Below are 17073 nucleotides of genomic sequence, written 5' to 3' on the forward strand. Positions count from 1 at the left end.
TATTTCATTCTTTAGTTCCACATTAAAAGTCTATGCAATTTAGTTCAATAAGCATTGTTTAATTCTTGAGTACCTCAATAAAACTCGTCTTCGCAATTTAGGAAAGGTTTGAAGAGCATTGTTTAATTATCGAGTTACACAATAGAAGTCTATACATTTTAAGCAAAGCTCTAATGAGCATTGTTTCATTCTTGAGTTCCACCTTAGAAGTCTATGCAATTTAGCAAAGATTTCATGAACGTTGTTTAATTCTTGAGTTCCACAATAGAAGTAGTCTTCGCGATTTAGCAAAGCCTTGATAAGCATGGTTTAATTCTTAAGTTCCACAATAGAAGTCTATGCAATTTAAGCAAGGCATTGACAAGAATTATTTCATTCTTTAGTTCCACATTAAAAGACAACACAATTTAGTTCAATAAGCATTGTTTAATTCTTGAGTACCTAAAGAAAAGTCGTCTTCACAATTTAACAATGCTTTGAAGAGCATTGTTTAATTCTTGAGTTCCACAGTAGAAGTCTATACAATTTAAGCAAAGCTTGGATGAGCATTGTTTCATTCTTGAGTTCCACATTAGAAGTCTATGCAATTTAGAAAAGCTTTGATGAGAGTTGTTTGATTCTTAAATTCCATAATAGAAGTAGTCTTTGCAATTTAATAAAGCTTTCATGAGCATTTCTTTATTCTTGAGTTCCATAATAGAAGTCTACGCAATTTAAGCAAAGCTTTGACGAGCATTGTTTGATTTTTGAGTTCCACAATATAAGTCTATGCACTTTAAGAAAAGCATTGATGAGCATTGTTTAATTCTTGAGTTCCACAATAGAAGTAGTCTTTGCAATTTAACAAAGCTTTGATGAGAATTGCTTAAGTCTTGAGTTCCACAACAGAAGTGTCTGCAATTTATTCAAAGCTTTGTTGAGCATTGTTTCATTCTTGAGTTCCACATTAGAAGTCTATGCAATTTAGCAAAGCTTTGTTATGCATTGTTTTTTGAGTTCCACAATACAAGTAGTCTTCACAATTTAGCAAAGCTTTAATAAGCATTGTTTAATTCTTAAGTTCTATAATAGAAGTCTATGCAATTTAAGTAAGGCATTGATAAGAATTATTTCATTCGTTAGTTCCACATTAAAAGTCTATGCAATTTAGTTCAATAAGCATTGTTTAATTCTTGAGTACCTCAATAAAACTCGTCTTCGCAATTTAGGAAAGGTTTGAAGAGCATCGTTTAATTATCGAGTTACACAATAGAAGTCCATACATTTGAAGCAAAGCTCTAATGAGCATTGTTTCATTCTTGAGTTCCACCTTAGAAGTCTATGCAATTTAGCAAAGATTTCATGAGCGTTGTTTAATTCATGAGTTCCACAACAGAAGTAGTCTTCGCGATTTAGCAAAGCTTTGATAAGCATGGTTTAATTCTTAAGTTCCACAATAGAAGTCTATGCAATTTAAGCAAGGCATTGACAAGAATTATTTCATTATTTAGTTCCACATTAAAAGACAACACAATTTAGTTCAATAAGCATTGTTTAATTCTTGAGTACCTCAAGAAAAGTCGTCTTCACAATTTAGCAATGCTTGGAAGAGCATTGTTAAATTCTTGAGTTCCACAGTAGAAGTCTATACAATTTAAGCAAAGCTTCGATGAGCATTGTTTCATTCTAGAGTTCCACATTAGAAGTCTATGCAATTTAGAAAAGCTTTGATGAGCGTTGTTTAATTCTTAAATTCCATAATAGAAGTAGTCTTTGCAATTTAGTAAAGCTTTGATGAGCATTTCTATATTCTTGAGTTCCATAATAGAAGTCTACGCAATTTAAGCAAAGCTTTGACGAGCATTGTTTGATTTTTGAGTTCCACAATATAAGTCTATGCACTTTAAGAAAAGCATTGATGAGCATTGTTTAATTCTTGAGTTCCACAATAGAAGTAGACTTTGCAATTTAACAAAGCTTTGATGAGAATTGCTTAAGTCTTAAGTTCCACAACAGAAGTGTCTGCAATTTATGCAAAGCTTTGTTGAGCATTGTTTCATTCTTGAGTTCCACATTAGAAGTCTATGCACTTTAGCAAAGCTTTGTTATGCATTGTTTTTTGAGTTCCACAATAGAAGTAGTCTTCACAATTTAGCAAAGCTTTGATAAGCATTGTTTAGTTCCACATTAAAAGTCTATGCAATTTAGTTCAATAAGCATTGTTTAATTCTTGAGTACCTCAATAAAACTCGTCTTCGCAATTTAGGAAAGGTTTGAAGAGCATTGTTTAATTATTGAGTTACACAATAGAAGTCTATACATTTTAAACAAAGCTCTAATGAGCATTGTTTCATTCTTAAGTTCCACCTTAGAAGTCTATGCAATTTAGCAAAGATTTCATGAGCGTTGTTTAATTCGTGAGTTCCACAATAGAAGTAGTCTTCGCGATTTAGCAAAGCTTTGATAAGCATGGTTTAATTTTTAAGTTCCACAATAGAAGTCTATGCAATTTAAGCAAGGCATTGACAAGAATTATTTCATTCTTTAGTTCCACATTAAAAGACAACACAATTTAGTTCAATAAGCATTGTTTAATTCTTGAGTACCTCAAGAAAAGCCGTCTTCACAATTTAGCAATGCTTTGAAGAGCATTGTTTAATTCTTGAGTTGCGTAGTAGAAGTCTATACAAATTAAGCAAAGCTTGGATGAGCATTGTTTCATTCTTGAGTTCCACATTAGAAGTCTATGCAATTTAGAAAAGCTTTGATGAGCGTTGTTTAATTCTTAAATTCCATAATAGAAGTAATCTTTGCAATTTAGTAAAGCTTTGATGAGCATTTCTTTATTCTTGAGTTCCATAATAGAAGTCTACGCAATTTAAGCAAAGCTTTGATGAGCATTGTTTGATTTTTCAGTTCCACAATGTAAGTCTATGCACTTTAAGAAAAGCAATGATGAGCATTGTTTAATTCTTGGGTTCTACAATAGAAGTAGTCTTTGCAATTTAACAAAGCTTTGATGAGAATTGCTTAAGTGTTGAGTTCCACAACAGAAGTGTCTGCAATTTATGCAAAGCTTTGTTGAGCATTGTTTCATTCTTGAGTTCCACATTAGAAGTCTATGCAATTTAGCAAAGCTTTGTTATGCATTGTTTTTTGAGTTCCACAATAGAAGTAGTCTTTCTTCACAATTTAGCAAAGCTTTGATAAACATTGTTTAATTCTTAAGTTCCATAACAGAAGTCTATGCAATTTAAGCAAGGCATTGATTAGAATTATTTCATTCTTTAGGTCCAAATTAAAAGTCTATGCAATTTAGTTCAATAAGCATTGTTTAATTCTTGAGTACCTCAATAAAACTCGTCTTCGCAATTTAGCAAAGGTTTGAAGAGCATTGTTTAATTATTGAGTTACACAATAGAAGTCTATACATTTTAAGCAAAGCTCTAATGAGCATTGTTTCATTCTTGAGTTCCACCTTAAAAGTCTATGCAATTTAGCAAAGATTTCATGAGCGTTGTTTAGTTCGTGAGTTCCACAACAGAAGTAGTCTTTGCGATTTAGCAAAGCTTTGATAAGCATGGTTTAATTCTTAAGTTCCACAATAGAAGTCTATGCAATTTAAGCAAGGCATTAACAAGAATTATTTCATTCTTTAGTTCCACATTAAAAGACAACACAATTTAGTTCAATAAGCATTGTTTAATTCTTGAGTACCTCAAGAAAAGTCGTCTTCACAATTTAGCAAAGCTTTGAAGAGCATTGTTTAATTCTTGAGTTCCACAGTAGAAGTCTATACAATTTAAGCAAAGCTTGGATGAGCATTGTTTCATTCTTGAGTTCCACATTAGAAGCCTATGCAATTTAGAAAAGCTTTGATGAGCGTTGTTTAATTCTTAAATTCCATAATAGAAGTAATCTTTGCAATTTAGTAAAGCTTTGATGAGCATTTCTTTATTCTTGAGTTCCATAATAGAAGTCTACGCAATTTAAGCAAAGCTTTGATGAGCATTGTTTGATTTTTCAGTTCCACAATGTAAGTCTATGCACTTTAAGAAAAGCAATGATGAGCATTGTTTAATTCTTGGGTTCCACAATAGAAGTAGTCTTTGCAATTTAACAAAGCTTTGATGAGAATTGCTTAAGTCTTGAGTTCCACAACAGAAGTGTCTGCAATTTATGCAAAGCTTTGTTGAGCATTGTTTCATTCTTGAGTTCCACATTAGAAGTCTATGCAATTTAGCAAAGCTTTGTTATGCATTGTTTTTTGAGTTCCACAATAGAAGTAGTCTTCACAATTTAGCAAAGCTCTGATAAGCATTGTTTAATTCTTAAGTTCCATAATAGAAGTCTATGCAATTTAAGCAAGGCATTGATAAGAATTATTTCATTCTTTAGTTCCACATTAAAAGTCTATGCAATTTAGTTCAATAAGCATTGTTTAATTCTTGAGTACCTCAGTAAAACTCGTCTTCGCAATTTAGGAAAGGTTTGAAGAGCATTGTTTAATTATCGAGATACACAATAGAAGTCTATACATTTGAAGCAAAGCTCTAATGAGCATTGTTACATTCTTGAGTTCCACCTTAGAAGTCTATGCAATTTAGCAAACAATTCATGAGCGTTGTTTAATTCGTGAGTTCCACAACAGAAGTAGTCTTCGCGATTTACCAAAGCTTTGATAAGCATGGTTTAATTCTTAAGTTCCACAATAGAAGTCTATGCAATTTAAGCAAGGCATTGACAAGAATTCTTTCATTCTTTAGTTCCACATTAAAAGACAACACAATTTAGTTCAATAAGCATTGTTTAATTCTTGAGTACCTCAAGAAAAGTCGTCTTCACAATTTAGCAAAGCTTTGAAGAGCATTGTTTAATTCTTGAGTTCCACAGTAGAAATCTATACAATTTAAGCAAAGCTTGGATGAGCATTGTTTCATTCTTGTGTTCCACATTAGAAGTCTATGCAATTTAGAAAAGCTTTGATGAGCGTTGTTTAATTCTTAAATTCCATAATAGAAGTAATCTTTGCAATTTAGTAAAGCTTTGATGAGCATTTCTTTATTCTTGAGTTCCATAATAGAAGTCTACGCAATTTAAGCAAAGCTTTGACGAGCATTGTTTGATTTTTGAGTTCCACAATATAAGTCTATGCACTTTAAGAAAAGCATTGATGAGCATTGTTTAATTCTTGAGTTCCACAATAGAAGTAGTCTTTGAAATTTAACAAAGCTTTGATGAGAATTGCTTAAGTCTTGAGTTCCACAACAGAAGTGTCTACAATTTATGCAAAGCTTTGTTTAGCATTGTTTCATTCTTGAGTTCCACATTAGAAGTCTATGCAATTTAGCAAAGCTTTGTTATGTATTGTTTTTTGAGTTCCACAATACAAGTAGTCTTCACAATTTAGCAAAGCTTTGATAAGCATTGTTTAATTCTTAAGTTCCATAATAGAAGTCTATGCAATTTAAGCAAGGCATTGATAAGAATTATTTCATTCTTTAGTTCCACATTAAAAGTCTATGCAATTTAGTTCAATAAGCATTGTTTAATTCTTGAGTACCTCAATAAAACTCGTCTTCGCAATTTAGGAAAGGTTTGAAGAGCATTGTTTAATTATCGAGTTACACAATAGAAGTCTATACATTTGAAGCAAAGCTCTACTGAGCATTGTTTCATTCTTGAGTTCCACCTTAGAAGTCTATGCAATTTAGCAAAGATTTCATGAGCGTTGTTTAATTCGTGAGTTCCACAACAGAAGTAGTCTTCGAGATTTAGCATAGCTTTCATAAGCATGGTTTAATTCTTAAGTTCCACAATAGAAGTCTATGCAATTTAAGCAAGGCATTGACAAGAATTATTTCATTCTTTAGTTCCACATTAAAAGACAACACAATTTAGTTCAATAAGCATTGTTTAATTCTTGAGTACCTCAAGAAAAGTCGTCTTCACAATTTAGCAAAGCTTTGAAGAGCATTGTTTAATTCTTGAGTTCCACAGTAGAAGTCTATACAATTTAAGCAAAGCTTGGATGAGCATTGTTTCATTCTTGAGTTCCACATTAGAAGCCTATGCAATTTAGAAAAGCTTTGATGAGCGTTGTTTAATTCTTAAATTCCATAATAGAAGTAATCTTTGCAATTTAGTAAAGCTTTGATGAGCATTTCTTTATTCTTGAGTTCCATAATAGAAGTCTACGCAATTTAAGCAAAGCTTTGACGAACATTGTTTGATTTTTGAGTTCCACAATGTAAGTCTATGCACTTTAAGAAAAGCAATGATGAGCATTGTTTAATTCTTGGGTTCCACAATAGAAGTAGTCTTTGCAATTTAACAAAGCTTTGATGAGAATTGCTTAAGTCTTGAGTTCCACAACAGAAGTGTCTGCAATTTATGCAAAGCTTTGTTGAGCATTGTTTCATTCTTGAGTTCCACATTAGAAGTCTATGCAATTTAGCAAAGCTTTGTTATGCATTGTTTTTTGAGTTCCACAATAGAAGTAGTCTTCACAATTTAGCAAAGCTTTGATAAGCATTGTTTAATTCTTAAGTTCCATAATAGAAGTCTATGCAATTTAAGCAAGGCATTGATAAGAATTATTTCATTCTTTAGTTCCACACTAAAAGTCTATGCAATTTAGTTCAATAAGCATTGTTTAATTCTTGAGTACCTCAATAAAACTCGTCTTCGCAATTTAGGAAAGGTTTGAAGAGCATTGTTTAATTATCGAGTTACACAATAGAAGTCTATACATTTTAAGCAAAGCTCTAATGAGCATTGTTTCATTCTTGAGTTCCACCTTAGAAGTCTATGCAATTTAGCAAAGATTTCATGAACGTTGTTTAATTCGTGAGTTCCACAACAGAAGTAGTCTTCGCGATTTAGCAAAGCCTTGATAAGCATGGTTTAATTCTTCAGTTCCACAATAGAAGTCTATGCAATTTAAGCAAGGCATTGACAAGAATTATTTCATTCTTTAGTTCCACATTAAAAGACAACACAATTTAGTTCAATAAGCATTGTTTAATTCTTGAGTACCTAAAGAAAAGTCGTCTTCACAATTTAACAATGCTTTGAAGAGCATTGTTTAATTCTTGAGTTCCACAGTAGAAGTCTATACAATTTAAGCAAAGCTTGGATGAGCATTGTTTCATTCTTGAGTTCCACATTAGAAGTCTATGCAATTTAGAAAAGCTTTGATGAGAGTTGTTTGATTCTTAAATTCCATAATAGAAGTAGTCTTTGCAATTTAATAAAGCTTTGATCAGCATTTCTTTATTCTTGAGTTCCATAATACAAGTCTACGCAATTTAAGCAAAGCTTTGACGAGCATTGTTTGATTTTTGAGTTCCACAATATAAGTCTATGCACTTTAAGAAAAGCATTGATGAGCATTGTTTAATTCTTGAGTTCCACAATAGAAGTAGTCTTTGCAATTTAACAAAGCTTTGATGAGAATTGCTTAAGTCTTGAGTTCCACAACAGAAGTGTCTGCAATTTATGCAAAGCTTTGTTGAGCATTGTTTCATTCTTGAGTTCCACATTAGAAGTCTATGCAATTTAGCAAAGCTTTGTTATGCATTGTTTTTTGAGTTCCACAATACAAGTAGTCTTCACAATTTAGCAAAGCTTTGATAAGCATTGTTTAATTCTTAAGTTCCATAATAGAAGTCTATGCAATTTAAGCAAGGCATTGATAAGAATTATTTCATTCTTTAGTTCCACATTAAAAGTCTATGCAATTTAGTTCAATAAGCATTGTTTAATTCTTGAGTACCTCAATAAAACTCGTCTTCACAATTTAGGAAAGGTTTGAAGAGCATTGTTTAATTATCGAGTTACACAATAGAAGTCTATACATTTGAAGCAAAGCTCTAATGAGCATTGTTACATTCTTGAGTTCCACCTTAGAAGTCTATGCAATTTAGCAAAGATTTCATGAGCGTTGTTTAATTCGTGAGTTCCACAATAGAAGTAGTCTTCGCGATTTAGCAAAGCTTTGATAAGCATGGTTTAATTCTTAAGTTCCACAATAGAAGTCTATGCAATTTAAGCAAGGCATTGACAAGAATTATTTCATTATTTAGTTCCACATTAAAAGACAACACAATTTAGTTCAATAAGCATTGTTTAATTCTTGAGTACCTCAAGAAAAGTCGTCTTCACAATTTAGCAATGCTTTGAAGAGCATTGTTTAATTCTTGAGTTCCACAGTAGAAGTCTATACAATTTAAGCAAAGCTTGGATGAGCATTGTTTCATTCTTGAGTTCCACATTAGAAGTCTATGCAATTTAGAAAAGCTTTGATGAGCGTTGTTTAATTCTTAAAAAATCCATAATAGAAGTAGTCTTTGCAATTTAGTAAAGCTTTGATGAGCATTTCTATATTCTTGAGTTCCATAATAGAAGTCTACGCAATTTAAGCAAATCTTTGACGAGCATTGTTTGATTTTTGAGTTCCACAATATAAGTCTATGCACTTTAAGAAAAGCATTGATGAGCATTGTTTAATTCTTGAGTTCCACAATAGAATTAGTCTTTGCAATTTAACAAAGCTTTGATGAGAATTGCTTAAGTCTTAAGTTCCATAACAGAAGTGTCTGCAATTTATGCAAAGCTTTGTTGAGCATTGTTTCATTCTTGAGTTCCACATTAGAAGTCTATGCAATTTAGCAAAGCTTTGTTATGCATTGTTTTTTGAGTTCCACAATACAAGTAGTCTTCACAATTTAGCAAAGCTTTGATAAGCATTGTTTAGTTCCACATTAAAAGTCTATGCAATTTAGTTCCATAAGCATTGTTTAATTCTTGAGTACCTCAATAAAACTCGTCTTCGCAATTTAGGAAAGGTTTGAAGAGCATTGTTTAATTATTGAGTTACACAATAGAAGTCTATACATTTTAAACAAAGCTCTAATGAGCATTGTTTCATTCTTAAGTTCCACCTTAGAAGTCTATGCAATTTCGCAAAGATTTCATGAGCGTTGTTTAATTCGTGAGTTCCACAATAGAAGTAGTCTTCGCGATTTAGCAAAGCTTTGATAAGCATGGTTTAATTCTTAAGTTCCACAATAGAAGTCTATGCAATTTAAGCAAGGCATTGACAAGAATTATTTCATTCTTTAGTTGCACCTTAAAAGACAACACAATTTAGTTCAATAAGCATTGTTTAATTCTTGAGTACCTAAAGAAAAGTCGTCTTCACAATTTAGCAATGCTTTGAAGAGCATTGTTTAATTCTTGAGTTGCACAGTAGAAGTCTATACAAATTAAGCAAAGCTTGGATGAGCATTGTTTCATTCTTGAGTTCCACATTAGAAGTCTATGCAATTTAGAAAAGCTTTGTTGACCGTTGTTTAATTCTTAAATTCCATAATAGAAGTAATCTTTGCAATTTTGTAAAGCTTTGATGAGCATTTCTTTATTCTTGAGTTCCATAATAGAAGTCTACGCAATTTAAGCAAAGCTTTGACGAGCATTGTTTGATTTTTGAGTTCCACAATATAAGTCTATGCACTTTAAGAAAAGCATTGATGAGCATTGTTTAATTCTTGAGTTCCACAATAGAAGTAGTCTTTGCAATTTAACAAAGCTTTGATGAGAATTGCTTAAGTGTTGAGTTCCACAACAGAAGTGTCTGCAATTTATGCAAAGCTTTGTTGAGCATTGTTTCATTCTTGAGTTCCACATTAAAAGTCTATGCAATTTAGCAAAGCTTTGTTATGCATTGTTTTTTGAGTTCCACAATAGAAGTAGTCTTCACAATTTAGCAAAGCTTTGATAAGCATTGTTTAATTCTTAAGTTCCATAATAGAAGTCTATGCAATTTAAGTAAGGCATTGATAAGAATTATTTCATTCGTTAGTTCCACATGAAAAGTCTATGCAATTTAGTTCAATAAGCATTGTTTAATTCTTGAGTACCTCAATAAAACTCGTCTTCGCAATTTAGGAAAGGTTTGAAGAGCATCGTTTAATTATCGAGTTACACAATAGAAGTCCATACATTTGAAGCAAAGCTCTAATGAGCATTGTTTCATTCTTGAATTCCACCTTAGAAGTCTATGCAATTTAGCAAAGATTTCATGAGCGTTGTTTAATTCATGAGTTCCACAACAGAAGTAGTCTTCGCGATTTAGCAAAGCTTTGATAAGCATGGTTTAATTCTTAAGTTCCACAATAGAAGTCTATGCAATTTAAGCAAGGCATTGACAAGAATTATTTCATTATTTAGTTCCACATTAAAAGACAACACAATTTAGTTCAATAAGCATTGTTTAATTCTTGAGTACCTCAAGAAAAGTCGTCTTCACAATTTAGCAATGCTTGGAAGAGCATTGTTAAATTCTTGAGTTCCACAGTAGAAGTCTATACAATTTAAGCAAAGCTTCGATGAGCATTGTTTCATTCTAGAGTTCCACATTAGAAGTCTATGCAATTTAGAAAAGCTTTGATGAGCGTTGTTTAATTCTTAAATTCCATAATAGAAGTAGTCTTTGCAATTTAGTAAAGCTTTGATGAGCATTTCTATATTCTTGAGTTCCATAATAGAAGTCTACGCAATTTAAGCAAAGCTTTGACGAGCATTGTTTGATTTTTGAGTTCCACAATATAAGTCTATGCACTTTAAGAAAAGCATTGATGAGCATTGTTTAATTCTTGAGTTCCACAATAGAAGTAGACTTTGCAATTTAACAAAGCTTTGATGAGAATTGCTTAAGTCTTAAGTTCCACAACAGAAGTGTCTGCAATTTATGCAAAGCTTTGTTGAGCATTGTTTCATTCTTGAGTTCCACATTAGAAGTCTATGCACTTTAGCAAAGCTTTGTTATGCATTGTTTTTTGAGTTCCACAATAGAAGTAGTCTTCACAATTTAGCAAAGCTTTGATAAGCATTGTTTAGTTCCACATTAAAAGTCTATGCAATTTAGTTCAATAAGCATTGTTTAATTCTTGAGTACCTCAATAAAACTCGTCTTCGCAATTTAGGAAAGGTTTGAAGAGCATTGTTTAATTATTGAGTTACACAATAGAAGTCTATACATTTTAAACAAAGCTCTAATGAGCATTGTTTCATTCTTAAGTTCCACCTTAGAAGTCTATGCAATTTAGCAAAGATTTCATGAGCGTTGTTTAATTCGTGAGTTCCACAATAGAAGTAGTCTTCGCGATTTAGCAAAGCTTTGATAAGCATGGTTTAATTTTTAAGTTCCACAATAGAAGTCTATGCAATTTAAGCAAGGCATTGACAAGAATTATTTCATTCTTTAGTTCCACATTAAAAGACAACACAATTTAGTTCAATAAGCATTGTTTAATTCTTGAGTACCTCAAGAAAAGCCGTCTTCACAATTTAGCAATGCTTTGAAGAGCATTGTTTAATTCTTGAGTTGCGTAGTAGAAGTCTATACAAATTAAGCAAAGCTTGGATGAGCATTGTTTCATTCTTGAGTTCCACATTAGAAGTCTATGCAATTTAGAAAAGCTTTGATGAGCGTTGTTTAATTCTTAAATTCCATAATAGAAGTAATCTTTGCAATTTAGTAAAGCTTTGATGAGCATTTCTTTATTCTTGAGTTCCATAATAGAAGTCTACGCAATTTAAGCAAAGCTTTGATGAGCATTGTTTGATTTTTCAGTTCCACAATGTAAGTCTATGCACTTTAAGAAAAGCAATGATGAGCATTGTTTAATTCTTGGGTTCTACAATAGAAGTAGTCTTTGCAATTTAACAAAGCTTTGATGAGAATTGCTTAAGTGTTGAGTTCCACAACAGAAGTGTCTGCAATTTATGCAAAGCTTTGTTGAGCATTGTTTCATTCTTGAGTTCCACATTAGAAGTCTATGCAATTTAGCAAAGCTTTGTTATGCATTGTTTTTTGAGTTCCACAATAGAAGTAGTCTTTCTTCACAATTTAGCAAAGCTTTGATAAGCATTGTTTAATTCTTAAGTTCCATAACAGAAGTCTATGCAATTTAAGCAAGGCATTGATTAGAATTATTTCATTCTTTAGGTCCAAATTAAAAGTCTATGCAATTTAGTTCAATAAGCATTGTTTAATTCTTGAGTACCTCAATAAAACTCGTCTTCGCAATTTAGCAAAGGTTTGAAGAGCATTGTTTAATTATTGAGTTACACAATAGAAGTCTATACATTTTAAGCAAAGCTCTAATGAGCATTGTTTCATTCTTGAGTTCCACCTTAAAAGTCTATGCAATTTAGCAAAGATTTCATGAGCGTTGTTTAGTTCGTGAGTTCCACAACAGAAGTAGTCTTTGCGATTTAGCAAAGCTTTGATAAGCATGGTTTAATTCTTAAGTTCCACAATAGAAGTCTATGCAATTTAAGCAAGGCATTAACAAGAATTATTTCATTCTTTAGTTCCACATTAAAAGACAACACAATTTAGTTCAATAAGCATTGTTTAATTCTTGAGTACCTCAAGAAAAGTCGTCTTCACAATTTAGCAAAGCTTTGAAGAGCATTGTTTAATTCTTGAGTTCCACAGTAGAAGTCTATACAGTTTAAGCAAAGCTTGGATGAGCATTGTTTCATTCTTGAGTTCCACATTAGAAGCCTATGCAATTTAGAAAAGCTTTGATGAGCGTTGTTTAATTCTTAAATTCCATAATAGAAGTAATCTTTGCAATTTAGTAAAGCTTTGATGAGCATTTCTTTATTCTTGAGTTCCATAATAGAAGTCTACGCAATTTAAGCAAAGCTTTGATGAGCATTGTTTGATTTTTCAGTTCCACAATGTAAGTCTATGCACTTTAAGAAAAGCAATGATGAGCGTTGTTTAATTCTTGGGTTCCACAATAGAAGTAGTCTTTGCAATTTAACAAAGCTTTGATGAGAATTGCTTAAGTCTTGAGTTCCACAACAGAAGTGTCTGCAATTTATGCAAAGCTTTGTTGAGCATTGTTTCATTCTTGAGTTCCACATTAGAAGTCTATGCAATTTAGCAAAGCTTTGTTATGCATTGTTTTTTGAGTTCCACAATAGAAGTAGTCTTCACAATTTAGCAAAGCTGTGATAAGCATTGTTTAATTCTTTTTTTTTTTTTTGAAAGAGCCAAAGCTCAGCAAACTTTATTAAAAAGAATAAAAGAATACAATCACCAATAATCAATCAAATAACAAAAATAACCAGCCTATCCAAAGCCAACTACCAAACCACTTCCTAAGAATAAGAACTAACCACTCACAACCCCAATAATCCCTAAAATCCTTAAAGTTAGCCCTAGGACTTATTGAATGAGGGAAAAAAGGTAACTTCACCCCCTTGCACCTCCAAAAATCCCGAGAACCATAAAAAAAATAGCAAGGGTTAAGGCCCTTAAAAAAACCCTCAGTCCAAAGACTAAACTTTAAGGAAAATCCAACTAAGACCAAAAACCTCAACCAACAAATCACAAATAAAATCCAAACGTAATTAAAACTGTTAAACAAATTAACAATGCAATCCCATTTAATCTCCAAGAGCTGACCAAAATCACTTCTGCTGTCTCTGTTCCAATTCTTCATCCTCCTCTTGATTTTCTGCATGAACCTCTCATCCTTCTTTTCACTAACGTCCATCTTCTTCCACTGCAAAAGATTCCTGCAAAGAATACAAATCCCAACAAACCAAAAACCAATACCGAGACTCCAGAAATTGAGAATAAGTTTCAGACTTGACATGGCATCAATCACATGTCTAGGATTTTCAATTTGAATAATCTCACAAAGGATCATATCCAAATTAAAAATCCCATTGGTACAAGTCAAATGATTAGAGAGAGAACTCCCCAACCATTGACAATTTCCGTCAATTCCTTTGTAAAACCACTTATTCCAAAATTGCCCCCATCTAAAACCAATACTGAGAACCAACTCAAAATAAATTTTCCACTGCCAACCCCAATTAAAAAACACATCAACCATCGACTTCCCAATTCTGATCCAGTAAATCATCTCTTATGTTTGTCCTTTCCATAAATGCCCCAATCCTTATAGATTCTTTCATTAATCAAATTATTATTCTTCCTTAAACCCAACAGCTTTAATCTGATTTCATTCTCAATACAAGCTATAACTCCTTCAGCTGTTAATCTCTTCTTATTAAAAATCCTAGCATTCCTTTCCTTCCAAATATGTGCAACACAACTCGCAAGAATACATTTATTAATTAAATTCTCACCAGTATCCTTGTACCACAATTTGCAGCATTTCAGAATCAGCTCATTCCAGCTACCCATCACCAAATTAATTCTCATCTTATCACAAAAATGTCTCCAAATACATTGTGAGAATTCACAATTAAAGAAGAGATGATCATGTGAATCAGGGATAAGATTACAAAAAGGACAGAGGAGGATTCCTGAAGTTTCCCAAACTCTAACACGATCCTGAGTTTTCAATCTATTCAAGATAGCCATCCATAAAATGAAAGAATTTCTAGGAATGCCCTTACCATACCACACAATTTCCTTCCATGGCACCTTATTCCCAAAATTATTAATATCTCTCCACACTTGATTGCACGAAAATTGCTTGCACTTACCCTCCTTATCTCTCCATCCAACACCATCTCTCATATTAGTATCAATACAAACCATAGGAGCATCCTTTAGACCTGAAAATTTATCAACCCAATTTACAGGCCAACAATAAGTATCATAATCAAGCACATCACTAACCAAAGAAAAATCATTAAATCCATTGCTAAACCATTCTCTTCTTGGAATAATAGTGCTTAAAATACCTAAAGGATGCCACCAATCATGCCATAAAGAGGTGTTCCTCCCATTTCCCACACAAGCAACAATATGAGGTCTAACAATTTTCCTAATTTCCAAAAATCTCTTCCAGGTCCAGCTCATGCTTTTCTTTTGCATTATATCCCAAAAATTTCTCTTTCCAATGTAATAAGCTTTCACCCATTGCACCCATAAAGAATTTTTATTATTAACAACATTCCACACATGTTTTGCAAGTAAAGCATCATTCCATTTCCTTAAATTCTTAATCCCCAATCCTCCATAATCTTTAGGTCTACAAACATCCTCCCATTTGACTTTAGCTTTCCCATTAACTTTTTCACCATTAGCCCATAAGAAGCTTCTACACATCTTTTCAATCTCTTTTATAGTTGCAATGGGAATTTTAAAAATTGAAGCCCAATACACATGAATAGAAGTCAACACAGAATTAATGAGCTGTAATCTTCCAGCAAACGATAAAGTTTTGCATTTCCAGTTGAAAATTCTCATTCTAATCTTTTCTAACAACTTCTTGCAATCTCTTTCAAAAAGTTTAGTAACACACATAGGAACACCCAAGTATTTAAAAGGAAATTTCCCAACATCAAAAGGAAGAATTCCCAAAATTATTCTCCTCATATTCGGTTTAACACAACTGAAATAGATCTGGCTCTTTTCCATGCTAACCTTCAGCCCAGAAATATTTTTGAAATCATCAAGAGCTTCCCTTATGATTCTAGCCGAGTTCCCATTACCATAAGAAAAAACCAGAAGATCATCAGCAAAACATAAATGAGAAATGCTAAGCACCTCACACTTATTGTGATATTTAAAATTATGGCTGTCTTCTATTTTCTTACCAAGAATCTTATTGAAAACTTCCATCACTATAGTAAATAAGTAAGGTGATAGAGGATCACCCTGCCTTAGCCCCCTCTTTCCTTCAAAATACCCATGGTCTTCACCATTAAAATTGATCATAAACCACGGGGAAGACACACAAGCCATAATCCACTGAATCATAATCGGATGAAATCCAAACCCTTTAAGACTTCTATTAAGAAACTCCCAATCCACTGTATCATATGCTTTTTGAATATCAATTTTTAAGGTGCACTTTGGAACTCCCCTCTTGTTGTTATATCCCACCATCAATTCCTGCGCAAGAAGAATATTATCCAAGATCGATCTTCCAGGAATGAAAGCAGATTGATTCTTGCTAACAATTTTCCCCAAACAGCTTCTAATTCTATTCACTATAACCTTACTAATACACTTATACAAAGTGTTACAGCAGGCTATAGGTCTAAAATCAGCAACCTTCCTCGGCATATCCACTTTAGGAATTAAAATAACTCTCGTAGCATTTATCCCTTTAAGAAGCTTCCCTGTCCAAAAAAATTCTCTCACTGCTTTGCAAACCTCCGATCCAATAATATTCCAGGCACTCTTGAAAAATTTTGAAGAATATCCATCAGGCCCAGGGGCACGATTGTCATCAATTTCAAACATAGCTGTTTTAATTTCTTCATCAGTCACCACTCTGATCATGTTAGTAGCATCAGTACTGTCTAACCTGTTTTGGAAAAGATCTTCAATTAACTCCGGCATAACAGAATCATCCTTACACCCCAAGAAATTTTTGAAATACGAAACAAATTTATCCTTCAAAGCAATTCCACTAACCCATCTTCCATCTTCATCCAAAACCCTCATAATTCTATTTTTATTGCCCCTGCTCTTCACAATACTATGAAAAAACTTAGTATTATTATCGCCTTCCTGAATCCATTTAATTTTAGCTCTTTGGAATAAAAGCTTCTCTTCATCATTACAAGCTTCATTAAATTTGAACAATAGATCAGCATGCTCATTCCTAATCTTATAATCATAAGGATTACAATCAATCTCCACTTGTTTACTTTCCAGCTTTTTCCTTAGCTCATGTATTCGCTTCCCATATCCTCTGTAGCTGTTACAAAGATCCCTACAATGTTTTTTAAGAATCTTCAATTTCTGACAAACCTTAAACATATAAAACCCTTCAATGTTTTCATCCCAAACTTCCTTGACCATAGGCAAAAATTCTTCCTTCTCAGTAATAAAATTAGCAAATCTGAAAGAAGGTCGCCATCTCATTTTACTTAATGGAATATTAAGCACAGCCGGACAGTGATCAGAAATTCGATAGGGTTTAAAAATAGCATGAGCCAAAGGATAATCCGAAACAAACTTCAAATTAGTCATCACTCTATCCAGTTTCTTCAGGATGCCCTTACTTCCAGCAGGAGTTTTGTTCCAAGTAAATTGGAAACCAGTCGAATTCAGGTCCTCAATATCTAACCAGTTAA

The sequence above is a fragment of the Lactuca sativa genome, chromosome 7 (genome assembly GCF_002870075.4).
Source record: "Lactuca sativa cultivar Salinas chromosome 7, Lsat_Salinas_v11, whole genome shotgun sequence".
Classification (NCBI taxonomy): Eukaryota; Viridiplantae; Streptophyta; class Magnoliopsida; order Asterales; family Asteraceae; genus Lactuca; species Lactuca sativa.